Source organism: Eleutherodactylus coqui, chromosome 11 (genome assembly GCF_035609145.1).
Source record: "Eleutherodactylus coqui strain aEleCoq1 chromosome 11, aEleCoq1.hap1, whole genome shotgun sequence".
Taxonomy (NCBI): domain Eukaryota; kingdom Metazoa; phylum Chordata; class Amphibia; order Anura; family Eleutherodactylidae; genus Eleutherodactylus; species Eleutherodactylus coqui.
The window spans coordinates 114,210,955-114,228,221 of NC_089847.1; the positions used below are offsets into that span (position 1 = coordinate 114,210,955).

Sequence of the window (17,267 nt, forward strand, 5' to 3'; positions counted from 1 at the left end):
CTGGATAGTCAGAGCACCCTCCTGTCTATATCTCAGCGCGTTCAGGAGGAGGAGGAGGAGCATGAGGAGGATGAGGAGGAGGGGGAAGAGACAGCTTGGCCCACTGCTGACGGTACCCATGCTGCTTGCCTGTCATCATTTCAGCGTGTATGGCCTGAGGAGGAGGAGGAGAAGGAGGATCCTGAAAGTGATCTTCCTAGTGCGGACAGCCATGTGTTGCGTACAGGTACCCTGGCACACATGGCTGACTTCATGTTAGGATGCCTTTCTCGTGACCCTTGCGTTACACGCATTCTGGCCACTACGGATTACTGGGTGTACACACTGCTCGACCCACGCTATAAGGAGAACCTTCCCACTCTCATTCCCGAAGAGGAAAGGGGTTCGAGAGTGTTGCTATACCACAGGACCCTGGCGGACAAGCTGATGGTAAAATTCCCATCCGACAGCGCTAGTGGCAGAAGGCGCAGTTCCGAGGGCCAGGTACCAGGGGAGGTGCGTAGATCGAGCAGCATGTACAGCCCAGGCAGTGCAACAGTCTTTAAGGGCCTGGACAGCTTTATGGCTCCCCAGCAAGACTGTGTCACCGCTCCCCAGTCAAGGCTGAGTCGGCGGGAGCACTGTAAAAGGATGGTGAGGGAGTACGTAGCCGATCGCACGACCGTCCTCCGTGACGCCTCTGCCACCTACAACTACTGGGTGTCGAAGCTGGACACGTGGCCTGAACTAGCGCTGTATGCCCTGGAGGTGCTTGCTTGTCCTGCGGCTAGCGTCTTGTCGGAAAGGGTGTTTAGTGCGGCTGGGGGAATCATCACAGATAAGCGTACCCGCCTGTCAACGGACAGTGCCGACAGGCTAACACTCATCAAGATGAACAAAGCCTGGATTTCCCCAGACTTCTCTTGTCCACCAGCGGACAGCAGCGATACGTAAGCAATACGTAGGCTGCACCCGCGGATGGAAGCATCGTTCTCTCTCACCATCCAAAAAGGGGACATTTCTGCTTCATCAATCTGTGTCTAATATTCCTCCTCCTCCTCCTCCTGCTCCTCCTCCTGAAACCTCACGTAATCACGCTGAACGGGCAATTTTTCTCAGGGCCACAAGGCTCACTCATCTAATTTTTCTAAACAATTTTTATATGTTTCAATGCTCTTAAAAGCGTTGGAACTTTAACTTGAACCAATTTTTCGTTAAACTGGGCTGCCTCCAGGCCTAGTTACCACTTAAGCCACATTAACCAAAGCGATTAATGGGTTTCACCTGCCATCTTGGTTGGGCATGGCCAATTTTTACTGAGGTACATTAGTACTGTTGGTACACCAATGTTTTGGGGCCCTCACCTACAGTGTAATCATAGCAATTTCTATGTTCTTCGCCTGCACTCATGGTACAGAAGTGTGTGTGGGGTTGGCCTACACTTTAGCTACATAAATGTAACTTGGGCCTTGGCTATACTGCAGCTACTGAAATGGAACTAAGACTGCGCTCCCACTATACTGCTGCTTCGGAATTGTTACTGGGGCCTGTGTAGGCTGCTACTATTACTGAAATGGAACTAAGACTGTGCTCCCCCTATAATGCTGCTAGTGATATGTTAGTGGGGCCTGTCGCTAATGCTACGGCTGAAATGTTGCTAATTCTGGGCTCTGCCTATACCGCTGCTAATGGTATGTCACTGGGGTGTGGAAACAGAGGCTTCCCAAAGACATGATGGCGGCGAGGCCATTTCCCACCAACGCTGTTACTGTTAAGGTGCATATAACCACGGACATGTGGAGAGGACACGTAGTGCCTCCAAAACATCCCCCGCCACAGCCCACTTAATCCTGGCCACATTTCGAAAAACCAACTACATTAAACCGCGCTACCAGGTCCGCAGTCACCACCACATTACCACCAACGAGGTTACTGTTAAGGTACATATTACCAGTCAGACTGGGGCATGCAGTGTGGGCCGAAGCCCACCTGCATTAAGCACGACATTACTACCTCAGCTGTGTTGGGCAATGCAATGGGATATTTTTATGTACCGCCGGTGGGTTCCAGGGAGCCACCCATGCTATCGGTCGACAGGGACTTCACAATAGGGAGTTGTACCTGCCTGTGTCTATGAATTAAAAAGCCCGGTCTGACTGGGGCATGCAGACACCTTGACAGAATGAATAGTGTGTGGCACATAGGTTCCCCATTGCTATTCCCATGTGTGCAGCTCCTGATGGCGGTGGCACAGGATTCCATTTCTCATTGCTTCTGTACAGCATTGTGGGCTATCGCCCCGCCCATTTTAAAGAGGGTCGCTGCCTAGCCGTGCCAACCTCTGCAGTGTGTGCCTGCGGTTCCTCCTCATGGCAGACGCACTTCTAAATAGACATGAGGGTGGTGTGGCATGAGGGCAGCTGAAGGCTGCGCAGGGACACTTTGGTGTGCGCTGTGGGGGGGAGGGGGGGTTGGGCAGCATGTAACCCAGGAGAAGTGGCAGTGGAGTGTCATCCAGGCAGTGATTGTGCTTTGTTGTAGCTAGTGTGGTGCTTAGCAAAGGTATGCCATGCTAATGAGGGCTTTTCAGAAGTAAAAGTTTTTGGGAGGGGGGGGGGCCCACTCTTGCCGCTATTGTGGCTTAATAGTGGGACCTGGGAACTTGAGATGCAGCCCAACACGTAGCCCCTCGCCTGCCCTATCGTTCCCATCACTTTCTTGAATTGCCAAGATTTTCACACAAGGAAACCTTAGCGAGCATCGGCGAAATACAAAAATGCTCTGGTCGCCCATTGACTTCAATGGGGTTCGTTACTCGAAACGAACCCTCGAACATCGCGGGAAGTTCGTCCCGAGTAACGAGCACCCGAGCATTTTGGTGCTCGCTCATCTCTAAACAGGAAGTAAACTTATGTCCTATGCATGGCACAGGCTCAGAAACAAGCCCGCAGCATCCCGCAGCTAGAGCCAATGTCATTGATAGCAAGCCTCCCGCTGCAACAGCAGGGATCAGTGAGAACAGTGATCCCCGCTCTTAAACCCCTACATGCTGGGATCAATGTACAGCACGGCATGTAAAGAGTTCACAGAATGTAATCGCGGTGGGACGGACGCTATACACTGCTGTCCAGGTCTGCCATGGCTATTGTGAGCAACAATGTATTGCAGTACGGGAGTACCGTAATGCGTTATCATAGTGATCAGAGTTTTTACAGTTCAAGTTCACTACAGGGACATAAAAAAATTATTAAATTAGTGTAATAAACAAAACAAAACTCGTGCATTTTCCAGGTTGTATAAAGAAAAAAAACTGAAACAAAGCATATATTTGGTATCATGATAGCCATAGTTACCTGTAGAACAAATTGAACACACTATTTATTCTGCACAGCAAAAAAAACCGTAAAGAAACGAAAACTAATAAACGAAGGCAAAATGCTTATTTTGTTTATCTTGCCTAAAAAAAATGAAATAAAAGTGATCAAAAAATCTGTATGTACCCCAAAATGGTTTCAATAAAAACTACAGTTCATCATACTGTGCTCAGTCCTTAAGGGGTTAATTCAGGCCAAATCCCTGCACAAAACTCAATCCGTTTTTGCAGTTAATGGAAGTTTTTTTTGGGGGGGGGGGGGGGTGAGGGGGGATTTCTGGTTGTTTTTCACCCCTACATTAAGCCCTTCCCATCGGCCATAAGGCCTCTGACCCATGCAGCTTGGATGTGTATAAACATTGGCAGAGTGTGCTGTGTATGGAGCGGGCTCCGCAGGTATCAGCCGGCTCTGGCAGTGGACTCCGGCCCACAGCAGACTTCAGGAGGTAAGGGAGGCTGTTAATCCTTATGCTGTGACAATTCAGACGCCCCTCCAATCCCCCACACGATAATATAGAATGCAAATAAAAACCCTGTATAGTGTAATACTATAGTGTTGCATTATACTGTATCAGTGAGCAAACGATTCAACTTCCACTTATGGAGACTTAAAAAAAAAAAAAAAAGTATAAAAAAAATGAAAATGAAGATTTTTTTTTAATTATTACAAAATAAAAAATATTACAATTAAAACACTTTTCCCAGTTATATATTAAAAAAATGCAAAAACTGGTATTATTGTATCCATAAAAGTCCAATTTATTAGATATCACTTTACTAATCCCGCACGGGGAACGCTAATTTTGCACTTTTCCTGCTCAGTTAATCTCCAAGAAAAAATAGAATAAAAACTGATCAAAAAGCCGCGCATACAACAAAGTAGTATCAATAAAAACCCTGGGTCACCTTCCAAAAGACAAGTTGTCACACAGCCCCAGCAACGAAAAAATAAAAAAAGTTATGGGGGTCAGAAATGGCGACAAAACCTTTTTTTAAAACCTATTTTTACGAAGTATATAGTATTGATATAGTATATAGTACTGATTACTTTGTAACAGTGCTTCTGTAATGTTTGTACTTTTGTCTTTCTGTATTCCCCCTGTCTATGTAAGCGCTGCGGAATATGTTGGCGCTATACAAATAAAGATGATTATTATTATAGTAAAAACACTATAAAAATGTGGTATTGCTGTAATCATATCAACCAACAAAATGAAGATAAAATGTTATTTTTACTGTACTGCGAACGCCGTAAAAACAAACTCCCCAAATGATGCAACTTTTTTTTTTTTTCTTTTTTTACCATTTTGCGCCACTTAAGAGATATTATGGTATTTTTACCATTATGGTACCACTGAAAAATACAACTCGCCCCACAAAAACAACGGCATCCAAAACTGTAAGGGCTTAGGGTACATCAGTCAGGTTTTCACGTCTGGCCGATATACACTGCCCCTTTTCGCAAGGGGAGGAGGTGGGACAGGAGCTGGTGCATTGAGCTCCCTCTCCGCCCATCACCACTGTTTGTATAGGGAAAGGATGGGACGGGATCGGGCAGAACTTGGCTCTGCCCCATCTCGCCCCTCCCATTGCAAATAGTGGTGAGGGAGTGAGAGGGGGTGGGAGCTCAGTGCACTAGCGCCTGCCCCACCTCCTCCCCTTGCAGAGAGGGGCAGCGTATATACGCTCATCTGAATAAGCCCTAAGGGTAATTTCACATCTGCACTGGGGATTCCACTTAAAACGGAGCAGGAAGGACAAAATCCTCGAGACTGAACGGTTCCATTTCCGTCCATTTTCCGCCCAGAAGGCCGGCTTTTGGTGCTTTTTTTCTGGTACTTGCAGCCGCCCCTATGGCGCTACATCCAGACGGAGGTTCCAACACAAATGTAAAACCACCGTAACTGGTTGCTTTCACACTGGCAAGAAAATTGCACGAGATTTATACGTTTTTTCGAATGGGGTCATGGGAAAAAATCGTGGCATGTCCTATCTTTGGCCATTGCCTCAGAAGACCTCGCCCATTGTTTTCAATGAGGCAAGCAAAACTTTGTACACTGTGGGATGTGCATGTGAGTGCGATGCGAGGTTTCCCATTGAAAACAATAGGAAACACTCCGCAATCCTCCGCCGCGGATTTTTCAGCTAATAGGACTAGTGAAAGTCCAAACACATGTTTATTGCGTTGTGATGCGATAAAAAGGAGGCTCCATAGGCAAACATGGGAGATTAAAAAAATCACTGAAAAATAGAGTGTGGCGCGGGTTTTTGCTCTCACAACATCGTATGAGTGAGAACATCGCTGATGGGAAGGAAACCATTGTAAATCATTGGTTTCATAATCTGCTTTTTTACTGACTCTCGCATCATGTGAAAATCACGTGATTTTCTCACCTGTGTGAAACCACTCTAAGGCTGGCAGCACACAGGCGGATTTGCATTGCGGAATCCGGAGCGGGCGTCTGAATCCGGATTCCGCAGCAAGTACCGCCCATAACATGCCATTGAAAACCATTCTTTCCTCTACATCGCAGCGATATCGCTGTCGCCCGCGGTTGACATGATCACAGCTTTTACGGCTTCAAGTAATAATCTGTACAACCATATTATCCTCTACGCCCCTTTAAATTGAACATAGGCGATGTCCCATATGTGGACTGACGTGATGTGATGCATGTTGTCAGGCTGTAGTTTGCGCTTATTCATTTATGCTGCAGCTGAGCTAAACAAAATCTGGTCAGATTGTTTGCCCTCCATTATCAGTGGCCTCCAAAGAATGTCATTAGCCTCCTTTGAAGCTGTGATAAGGCCTTTGTCTGCCATGTGTGACATTGTCCAGTGCGCATTCCAGGTCTAATCTACACACAGCCTGACCTCACTGCCTGATAGTCCCCCACCTGGGGGGCAACTAGTGAATCCTGGGTTTGGGAAAACTATGAAACTCCAGATTCTGTTCCATGCATACAAACGTATGTGTTTTCCCAATAAACTGAACGCACCTCTAGGACATGCAAGAGGTTAATTACCTATATATATTTATCTATGTATATTGTTGCTAGACTTTGTGTATGTCCTTGCCAGAACCTTCAGAGCATTCACATGACTGTTTTTTTCACTATTAGTTGCCTATTGATTGCCTTGGGTTGGGTATAAAAGGCAGGTTCTGTGTGCAGTTTTTGCAGAGAGCCTTGTGAGAAGTGAGCTGCCCCAGTGCTGCAGGAGAGCTGGGTTTTCCTATGTGGGAGAGAGTATAAGTGCAACCTGGATTCCTGGAGTGGTGCTGCCCAGCTGTTGTGATACAGGTGCCAGAGCAAGGTCTGCCGATCTTCCAAGGAAACGTAGGCTGCAATTACCGACTACAAGTGCCAAACCGTCATCGGGAGAGACACCACCAGTGAGAGCGGATCATCGTATGCAACAGCAAGTATCCGGATATCACGTTTCAGTGGTGTGTAATTGTATTATAACCCAGGCTCATCACCAGTAGAACGGATTGTTCTGACTTCATCACTGTACAGCCTCCCCAAAGGTCCTGTGCGAATAATTGGGTCAGGAGACAGTGACTGCATACTTCAGTTTGCAGATTTAGTCATTTGGTTAACCGAAGTTCCTGTAAGGCTAAGTTAAAGCCTCAGGGTAGGTCATCGTCTGGAGTCCATCGCTCGGGACCCCGACCGATCAGCTGAGCTGGCACATGCTGTCAGCGCCACAAATACACAGAGGTCGGAGCTGAAGCAGCGGAAGTCTCCACGCCAATCTCTGTGCAGTGGCCGGCACTTGTAACTGCAGGCACAGCTTGCGTTGATTTCAATGAAAGCCGTATCCGGCAGTTATAAGCACCATGCGACAGACTCCAGCCGATCAACTATATTGATGACCTATCCTGATCAAAAACACCAGAGACTAATCAGGCTGCACAGCCTTTTAAATCATGGCCCGGGTCCGTCCTGCACTGATGTGATCGGTCCCCGGCAGCAGTACAGTAAAATGCTCGGATAGCGCGACTTTTTGCACAGCGAAGGTATTGCATGCAGTTTTGCGCTTCCGCTCGTGTAAAAACGGCCTTGGCTGGGTCCACATGGACATTCTGCAGCAGATCAGCAGCGGAAAGTCTGCCTCAACCATTCACTGCGGGGTTTGATGTGGGTTTTCCAGGCAGCGCTCGCCGGAATACACCAAGGTCAGAGTAGAAGCGCTGCTCCAACCCCTGCGTATTGGCCGGCGCTTGTAATTGCAGGCACAGCTCCCACTGAAATCAACAGGACTCCAGCTGGCAATTACAAGTGCAGCTCGGACCCCGGTGTATCCCAGCGGGCGCTGCCTGGGAAACCCATTTAATGTTATCTGAGTGATTCCCACATTTCATACACTAAAAAAAAAAAGCACAGCATGCTCAACGAAAAAAGCATGAGGGGCAAAGATGCGTGTGCAATACACTGCGCAATTCCGCTGGAGAAAGAACACATCTGGAACTCATTAGACTAAATAGCCATTTAAATCGGAACAACCGAGATAAGATATGCTGATACACGCTCAAAAAATATCGTTCATAGCACAAATACGTGTAGGTCGGATTCACACAAGCGTGAGCGTATTTGCGTGCACGTTTATGCGCATGAGAGGTTACCTATTTGCATGCACAACTATTTTTCTTAGGTCTGTGTCATGCAGCCATATTTGCGCACAAAAGTTTTGTGCGTACAATACGCAGAAAATAGAACCTGCTGATTTCAATGCATTCGTTCACAAGCACATATTTTGCATGCGCAATTGCAGCGCGAAAGGAAAAACCACATCATGTTCTATTCTCCTCGTGTGACACAGGCCTTACTGTACGTTTTGTATGCAAACCGTGCACATTTAGGCTGGATTCAGACGACCGTATATCGGCTCGGTTTTCACGCTGAGCCGATATACGGTGTCCTCATCTGCAGGGGGGGGGGGGGTGGATGGAAGAGCCAGGAGCAGGAACTGAGCTCCCGCCGCCTCTCCGCCCCTCTGCACTATTTGCAATGAAAGGAGGCGGGACTGGGGCGGGGCTAAATTCTGAGAATTAGCCCCACCCCCGTTCCGCCTCTCCCCATTGCAAATAGTGCAGTGGGGCGGAGAGGAGGCAGAGAGGGGGCTGGAGCTCAGTTCCTGCTCCTGGGCTCTTCCAGCCTCCTCCCCCCCCCCTGCGCACGAGGACGATGTATATCGGCTCGGCGTGAAAACTGAGCCGATATACGGTCGTCTGAATCCACCCTTATGCACGCAAAAGAAAAAAATACGCAGCACAGTCCCGTACATTGAAATTGCTAATTAGCCTAATTAGCTTCATATGTTCTATTTCCCTGCAGGAAAATAGAACTTGCTGCATATTTTTTTGCAGGACAGAATTGCGCTCGCTAAATATGCGCTTGTGAGGGATCTCAATGGGTTCTATTCACTGCGTATTACACGCGCAAATGTTGCTTGTGCAAATATAGTTGTGTGAATCCGAGCTTATTATGTCAGAGAAGGAAGCGGAACTCACATCTTTGCACCAAGAGTTGGGCTTCTAGTTGCATCCGATGAGCCGAAGCTCTGGTGGACCCCGACGCCCCGCAGCAGACCACGGCTCTTGTCTTGTACAGTAAGTTGGGATGTACAGACTGACTTATTTGGGGAGTATTCATGACCTGCTATGGACTCTTCATGTTTGAGGACGTTCTGTATGTGTCACTATTACTGCCGTCCTCGAGCAAAACGTCTTATGCAGAAAATAATTGGTGCAGCTCATTTAATGAACTTTATTAAAGACAATTACAGATACTTAAGTCAGTAACATTAAGTATAACTATAGCTCAGCTTAGGTGACGCATCACTCAGGATGGACGGAAGAGGCTTTTATGGACTAAAGCTGACAAGATGAAGTTCTTTTGAGGACAATTTAAAGGGGTTTCCTAGGACTCAGAACTGTATAGAAATAAAGAAAAACTACATATTCACCTGCTCTTGTGACGTCCCGACCAGTGCTGGGGCCCCAGTGTTCACCAATCATAACCTGGATTGTGCACATGACTGGTCAACCAATCACAGGCTTCAGTGGCCATCTATGACTATGGCTTATATGGAGCCAAGGTCATAGATGTCAGTGGTCTTTGTTACGGACATAATTTTCTGAAAACTTCAAGGGGTTCTATTTGTGTTATGAGCTTAGTTCTGGTATTGTATCTATGTATTGAGGTTGGTTCATGCTGTATTTATATTATAAGCTTGGTTCTGGAGTTGTATTTATGCTATGATCTTGGTTGTGGTACTGTATTTGTGTACTGAGATTGGTTCTTGTGCTTATATTTTTATGAGTTTGGTTCTGGTACTGTATGTTATGAGCTTGGTTCTGGAGTTGTATTTATGTGATGAGCTTGGTTCTAGTACTGTATTTGTGTACTGAGGTTGGTTCTTATGCTTGTATCTTTGTTGAGCTTGGTTCTGGTACTGTATGTTATGAGCCTAGTCCTGTATGTTATGAGCTTGGGTCTGGTACTGTATGTTATGAGCTTGGGTCTGGTACTGTATGTTATGAGCTTGGTTCTGGAGTTGTATTTATGTGATGAGCTTTGTTCTAGTACTGTATTTGTGTACTGAGGTTGGTTCTTATGCTTGTATCTTTGTTGAGCTTGGTTCTGGTACTGTATGTTATGAGCCTAGTCCTGTATGTTATGAGCTTGGGTCTGGTACTGTATGTTATGATCTTGGTTCTGGTACTGTATGCTATGAGCCTAGTCCTGTATGTTATGAGCTTGGTTCTGGTACTGTATGTTATGAACCTAGTCCTGTATGTTATGAGTTTGGTTCTGGTGCTGTTTTTATGATATGAGTCTGGTTCTGATACTGTATTTAAAAACGGAATTTAGTTCTCGTGCTGCTTTCAAGCAATGGTGACAGACAAATGTATGCACAGATACACTCACCTCAGCGCAATGTATTTGCGCAGTGAACGAGGTTGATTTGCGTGTGCATTGGCGCATAATACTGTACTTTTTTGTGCACACAGGGCCCGTTTATATGTGCGTCTGACCACCCCGCCTGATTTAAAAGGATATTTAGCCTAATGATGTCCTGATGTGCTCCATTCTTTGTGGAATTACGCAGTGCATTGTGCATTTGTGTGCGCGATTGCGTACTTCCCATAAGCTTCTATGGGGTCCTTTGGTGCACAAATACACAGAAAATAGAGCAGGTACTATTTTTTTTGTGTGCAACCTTAATGTGTCCAAAAAAATCAGTAATGAAAACAGACCCATTGACATGAATAGGTTTTATTATCTGCATATTGCATGCGCTAATTCTGTGTGCGCACTACGTGGCACAAATACGTCCTTGTGAAGCCACCCTTATGTTGGTTCTGGTACCATATTTAGGCCGTCTGCACACAAATGGGTCAGATTCCAGAGGTGGGACCCTGAAGCGGGATCCGACCCTCTGCTTGTCCGGTGACCCGGCTTACCTGTCAGTTGTCTTCATTATCTGTGCTGCGTATGGTCCGGATGGCTCACCATCAGACATGCCCAGTACAGATTTTTCCACACCATCACTAGGCGATGACACGGAATCTGCGACCTGTCCGCAACATCAATTACGGAAGGGCCATGGGTTGGACGGAATTCATTGACTTCAATGAAAGCCATCCATGCGGACACCACATCAAAATACAGCATGCTGCAATTTTTTTTTTCTCTGCGAGCGGAAAATCGCGATTGATTTGCGCTCATGTGCAGGAAGAAGCACTTTTCCATAGCATGATATGGAAGGTATTTGCTGCGGAAACCGAGGGCGGATGCCCGCTCCGGATTCAAAAGTGCAAATATACCCGTGTGCAGGCGGCCTTATTCACTGACCTGTTCTGTTGTGGATGTGCTGCTATCTTGCTTTCTGCACAAGTAGAATACAGGCAGGCTGCCTATTAGTGCAATATATATTGTGTTAAGGGGGCTGGGGCAAAATATATTATTGTTCTATGCTATAGTCACCATTTCTTGCGATTGTTTGCTTGCACACACAAAACCGGTGTGCGAAATACAATGCATTATAGCACCCCACTGAGAAAAACAGCTTGGTCCCTTTAAAATAACTCTTTGAACTTGGAATTGCTGAAGATGGAGCTCAGCGCAGAAGTGAAGCTGCAGGAGACGTCTCCATGCACTTCATTTTTAGCCAGCAGGAGAAGAGGCTGAACTTGAAAATTTGTAGTAATCAAATTGTAGATGTTCTTGTTTTTCTTGGGCAGTGTTCTGCATTATTGCAAGCATGTGCTTTTGGTGTGGTGTTCCCTCTTGCAAGGCTTGTCATTTGCTTCAAAGTAGGCAGCGTGATGTGATTACAGGGTTGACTTTCACAGATTAAAGAGCCAAGGGGAAAGATCTGGAGCTGTTGGAATACAGGAGGAGCACAAAAATACGGTAGGTTGTCTGGATAAGTCTTAGTTTTTCACCTAGCGTAGCTGAATTTGTCATATAGTTCTAGGAACTGCAAGGGAATAACCTTTACAGTAGGTTTGTCTAAAGTTCTAACCACAGTTAATGATATCACCCTGTACTGTGCCTAATGACAAATTTAGCTCTGCTACATATGTCTTATCGCTCAGCTCTCCTCATAGGCAATCATATACCCCCACTATGAAAAGTTCTGTACTATTGTCTGTCTCATTCAGGGCATTTTTTACAAAGTATCAACTTTGTTTGCTTTGATTCACTATGGATATTTGTTTTGCAACATTTTTGCAACATTGTAGCCAGAGATCACTAGTAAAGGGTTCAGTGCAGAAGTTTTGCAAAGGTATCTTTTGACTGAAAGGGGGGAAAAAGGAGTTCATTGTATTCATGCAGACTGTCTTCTATCTGTGGTGAAATGTGTTTGCTAAATAGTGAGGCGTGCATGGGAGCGCAGTTGGGTTTAAACTGACAGAACAGGTAGGACAAGGTGAGGGCCGGTACCGTGTGTGGTAATGAAAGCTGTCATATACACCCATTCTGGGCACAGTGAATCACTTATTATTTCTTTGCAAGGTTCATATAGATTCGTTAGCTGGAGGCATTATCTGATGATGAAAGCTAGGCTTACAGGGAGGATAACCTTTTCCACTATGGATTATATGAGGGCACATTGTCTTGTCTGCCCAACCTTAACCTGATGTTAGTTATGGGAACTACATCATGTATTGTGGTTGGATGTGAAGAAACTCCCCTGCAGTATTACAGCAGTCTGGCGCCCCCTATAACAGCAGTCTGGATGTGTAGTCTGCAGTGCCCCCTTATAACACCAGTTTGGTCTGGAGCGCCCCTATAAAAGCAGGCAGGATGTGTAGTTTAGAGTACCCCCATAACAGTAGTCTGCAGTGTCCCCTATAAAGGAAGTCTAGCTGTGTAGTCTGGATCAACCCCTATAACTGCCTCCTGGATTTATTGTCTGGAGTGCCCCCTATAACAGCAATCTAGATATGTAGTTTGGAGCTCCCCCTATAACAAGTCTAGTTGTGTAGTCTGTAGACAGGTTGCATATGATATCCTGCAGCATATCACTCCACATTTGCTGTAATTGAGCCTCTAGATCATGCAAACTGGTGGGCTGTTGAAGTTGGCATCCCAGATGGTCCCATACATGTTCTATTGGTGATAAATCTGGTGACTGGGCAGCCATGGAAGTGTGGCAATGTTGTGGGGGCTTCCTGTGACCCCCTTGTGTGTCCTGTACATATTGCTGAGCTGTCATTGTTCCTTGCACGACTACTAGGGGTGACCAAGTAGTCGATGACCCCCTCCCCCCCCAGACCATCACACCAACAGGAGGCAGTGTGCCGCTCAACAGCAAAGGCAGGATTGAGGCGCTCACCACGAGGTCTCCAGACACGAACACAGCCATCGTTGGTGCCCAAACTAATGTAGTTCATGACAGCACTGTAAACGGAGACGAGGCGGGTGTCAAAGGCAATATTGGATGCCGTGAGGCCAAATGTCCTCCAGCTAAACACCTGGAAATGGTTCTGACAGACACAGGGGTGTAACTATGGTGCCACCAGTCTCTGGATGGTGGATAACAAAACAGTTGGAGCTACTTGTCAGACGATCCTCTCTATTGGTGGTCTGTCAAGGGCATCCTGGTTACCTTGTGTGCCCTTGCACATCTACTGGACCCAACACCTCCTAACAGTCTGGTCAGAACAGCCTGGCGGGGGACAATTCGTCGATACGACCATCCAGTTTCTTGCAACCCAATAATGCGCCCCCTATCAGACTCTTCTTTGAGTGCATCATAGAGGCATCTAAGGGTTAACAAGTTTTATGCAAGCGGAAAAAGATGTCCACAAGAAGCCTCTGAGAGCCTTTTTATAGGCCAAGGGGGAAACCATTTGTAGGGCCTCAGGTGGCAAGACCGTTCATCTAATCATTTGCATATCGTCCTGATATTTAACTGCATGCCGAGTTTTGCAGCAAATCAAGAACTTCTTCTAGTGGACGATATATATATATATATATTTTTTTACAAAGGGTGTATAATAGTCTAGTTGTGTAGTCTGGAGCGCCCCCTATAAGGCTGCCTGTCCATGGGCGTTTTTTGCATTGGGTTCTGGCCGCGGAGAATGCAGTGCAGGCTTTCCAAAGTGTTGCTCTGGAAAGCGCAGCCCCCCTGTCCATGAGCGGAGAATTATAGCAATTCTCCGCTCGCGGCCAGGAAATCGCAGCATGCTGCGAATTGCCGCAATTCTCCGCCGTGAGCCTGCCTATCTGTCAGATAGGCTCACAGCGGAGATCTGTCCTCTGGCTCCTGCTCCCCGGCGGAGGGTCCCGCGGCGGAGATCTGACATGGGATACCGCAATGCCCGTGGACAGGCAGCCTAAGAGCAGTTTGGATGTGTTGTCTTGAGGGCTCCCTATAACGGCACTTTGGCTATGTACCCTGGAGCGCCCTCTAACAGTTATATGAAGAAGCTGAATTCCGTGGCATTGTAGTCTGTTTCGTATCATCTAAGAGGGCCAGTCTGGTCTGGAGATTTGTCAATATACCTTAGATATTGAATATAAAGGTCGTCCAAACCTGACAATTTCAGCAGGACCAGCCAGCTGTCAGATGTGTATGGGGGGCTCTCTTGACTTGCGCAACAGATTATGTCAATGGGAAGGATTGGGCACGTTAAATTTAATGCCTGATCTTCTTCTTTTCCCTGCATCCGCTATAGTAGCGTGACAGCCGTTTTCTCATCGGTCTAGATGAAAAAAAAGGAGCGACAAGCCAAGCATTCGGCCAAATGAAGACGGCCAGGTCGGATTCTGACTCTGAGATTCTCGCAGCGGGATGCGACCCGTTCCCCTGCAGTCACCCGCGGCTTACCTGTTCAGCGTTCTTGCTCTGCGAATGTGTCGGCTGGCGCACAGCCTCCCATGTGCAGTGCAGAGCAGGCACGTCAGCGATGACGCGGGAGTGCGAGTCTCTGCGAGGCTAGTGCTGAAATAAACCACGCCGCGATTTTGTTATTGAGCAAGTTTTCCACGATTAAATCGCAGCTGTCTGCATAGGATCGCATAAACCAATGTAATCCTATGGCAGCGGGCAACAGCGGAAATTCCATGCTGAATCTCGCCGCGGAATTTCCGTCCGTGTGCATTCGGCCTTCATGTGTATGGAAGAGTTGGGAGAAATAGCTGTTGGCTGACACTTATTGAGGGCGCTTACATGCGCAAAACAATTGCGACTATTAGAACCAATGGTTTTCTATGGGAAGGGACAGAAAGTGTTGCCACACTGCTAAACCCAGAAGCACATTTTAAATGTCCCCACAGGGATGAGAGGACTCCCCGGGGATTCCCTTCATCTGCCGGAGGCTGGAGGGATTTCCTTGCAGCGGGGAGAGAGAGAGCAAGATAAAGGGAGTCCCCAGGAAACCCCTTCATTGATGGGGACTCCCTTCATCACCATGGCTGGAGGAATTTCCCTGCAGGGAATATGGAGGGATTTCCCTGCAGCAGGGATGTCCCTCCAGCTCCCCTGCAGGGGAAAACACTTTCTCCCCACTAAGGGGATATCCCTCCAGCTCCCCTGCAGGGGAATCTCTCCATCCCCACTGAGATGAAGGGAGTCCCCAGCCATGAAGGAAAGCCATGTGGGGCTTTCCTTCATCTCTCTTTCTCCTCCTGGAGCAGCAACGCTTTTCAGCGACTCGCAGCTCCCAATTGTGTGAATGGGCAATTTCATCACTAATTAATCTCGGGACTTGATTGTGGTGAATCATTATTTAACATGGGTTTTTTTTCGTCACGTGCCAATTCCAGCCAATCAGGAGGCTGGAACCGGCACACGTCATGGGGCGGAGCTACGCGATGACGCGTACAAGGGGCGGAGCCAAAACGCCGATGCTGCCGAGCGGAGCCGAAGGGAGAAGACGGATCTGCGCAAGCGCGTCTAAAAAAGTAAGAAGACACCGAAATTAGACGGAACCATGGCGACGGGGACTCTAGCAACGGAGCAGGTAAGTGAATAACTTCTGTATGGCTCATATTTAATGCACGATGTATATTACAAAGTGCATTAATATGGCCATACAGAAGTGTATACCCCCACTTGATTTCGCGAGACAACCCCTTTAAGTCCTTAGTGACCAAGCTTTATTTTGTTTTTCAAGTTTTTGTTTTTTTCTCCCCCTTTTAAAAAATTGTGACTCCTTTATTTATCCATCGATGTTGCTGTATGAGGGCTTGTTTTTTGCGGGACGAGTTGTATTTTTCAATGGTGCTATTTAATGTACCATATACTGTACTGAAAAACATTTTAAAAATTTTAAGAGGAATAAAGTAAAAAAAAAAAGAAATTCCGACATCTTTTGATACGTCTTGTTTCTACGGCGCACAAACTGCAACAAAAGTGAACTGATAACTTTATTCTATGGGTCAGTACTATGATCACAAACTTATATCGTGGTTTTTTTTTTTTTTTTTTGCTGTACTTTTTTTTCAGACATTAAATTTTTTAAATTATTTTCTGTCGCCATCTTCCGCGCGCAATAACTTTTTGTATTTTTCCGCTGACATAGTTGTGCGAGGGCTCATTTTTTTTGGGACATCCTGTAGTTTGCGTTGGTACAATTTTGGAATACATGCAACTTTTTTTATTGCATTTTTTTCTTGGGGACAGGGTGACCAAAAAAAACATACTTTTGGCATTCTTTTTTTTTTTTTTCGGACCGTGTGGGGCAAATAATGTGTTACTTTGATAGATTGGACTTTTACAGACGCGGCAATACCAAATATGTATTTTTGTCTTATTATATAGATTCCTTTATTATAAATATGGCAAAAGGTTTTTTTTTCAACTTTTATCACTTTTTTTTAATAATTAGTAAAACCTTATTGCTCTTATTTTTACTTTTTTTTTTTTTTAGTCCCCAGAGGGGACAACAGCTCGTGATGCTTTGGTCGCTCCTGCAGTATGATGTTATGCCATAGCATTATATCATACTGCAATCTGGCTGGTGGTCTATAAAGCCACGGGGATGGCTTGATAGGCATTCTGCCATGACAGCCCTGGTGCCTTTCAGAAGGCCACCTGCTGTCCTGACACCCGCACAGCTCCCTGCGATTTCATCGCTATGCTCCGGGGATTTAAATGCCGCTGTCAGAACTGAGCAAATACATTCCATTTGAATGCATTTCGCTCATCTTTCAAAAGACTGCAGGATCTTCTCGCCGCAGCATGTTTATACTAGCCATGAGGAGAGCAATGGAACGTGACAGCAGCCATGAGAAGAACAATGCAATCTGGCTACAGCCAGGAGGAGAGCAATAGAATGTAGCACAGCTGGGAGTGCGATTAGTCACATGCTGGGCTCTGCAAACAGCTCCTGGAGGTCCTTTCACATGCAAATGAAGATGATAATGTATTAATGGCCATTAACACTTTATGC

General features: G+C 46.3%; 1 protein-coding gene across 9 annotated transcripts in view; it reads left to right on the plus strand.

Moving 5' to 3' along the window:
• Nucleotides 1-11,539: 11,539 nt before the first annotated feature.
• PPFIBP2 (PPFIA binding protein 2) overlaps nt 11,540-17,267 on the plus strand; it is a 157,141-nt gene continuing 151,413 nt past the window's right edge. For 2 of the 9 annotated variants that reach the window (XM_066583270.1, XM_066583275.1), the window contains exon 1: nt 11,541-11,775. The gene's annotated coding sequence lies outside the window, so the exon portion shown is untranslated. Of the gene's footprint in view, nt 11,776-17,267 lie in introns of all 9 variants that reach the window. The other 7 variants (XM_066583271.1, XM_066583276.1, XM_066583274.1 and 4 more) reach the window with 6 other exon arrangements.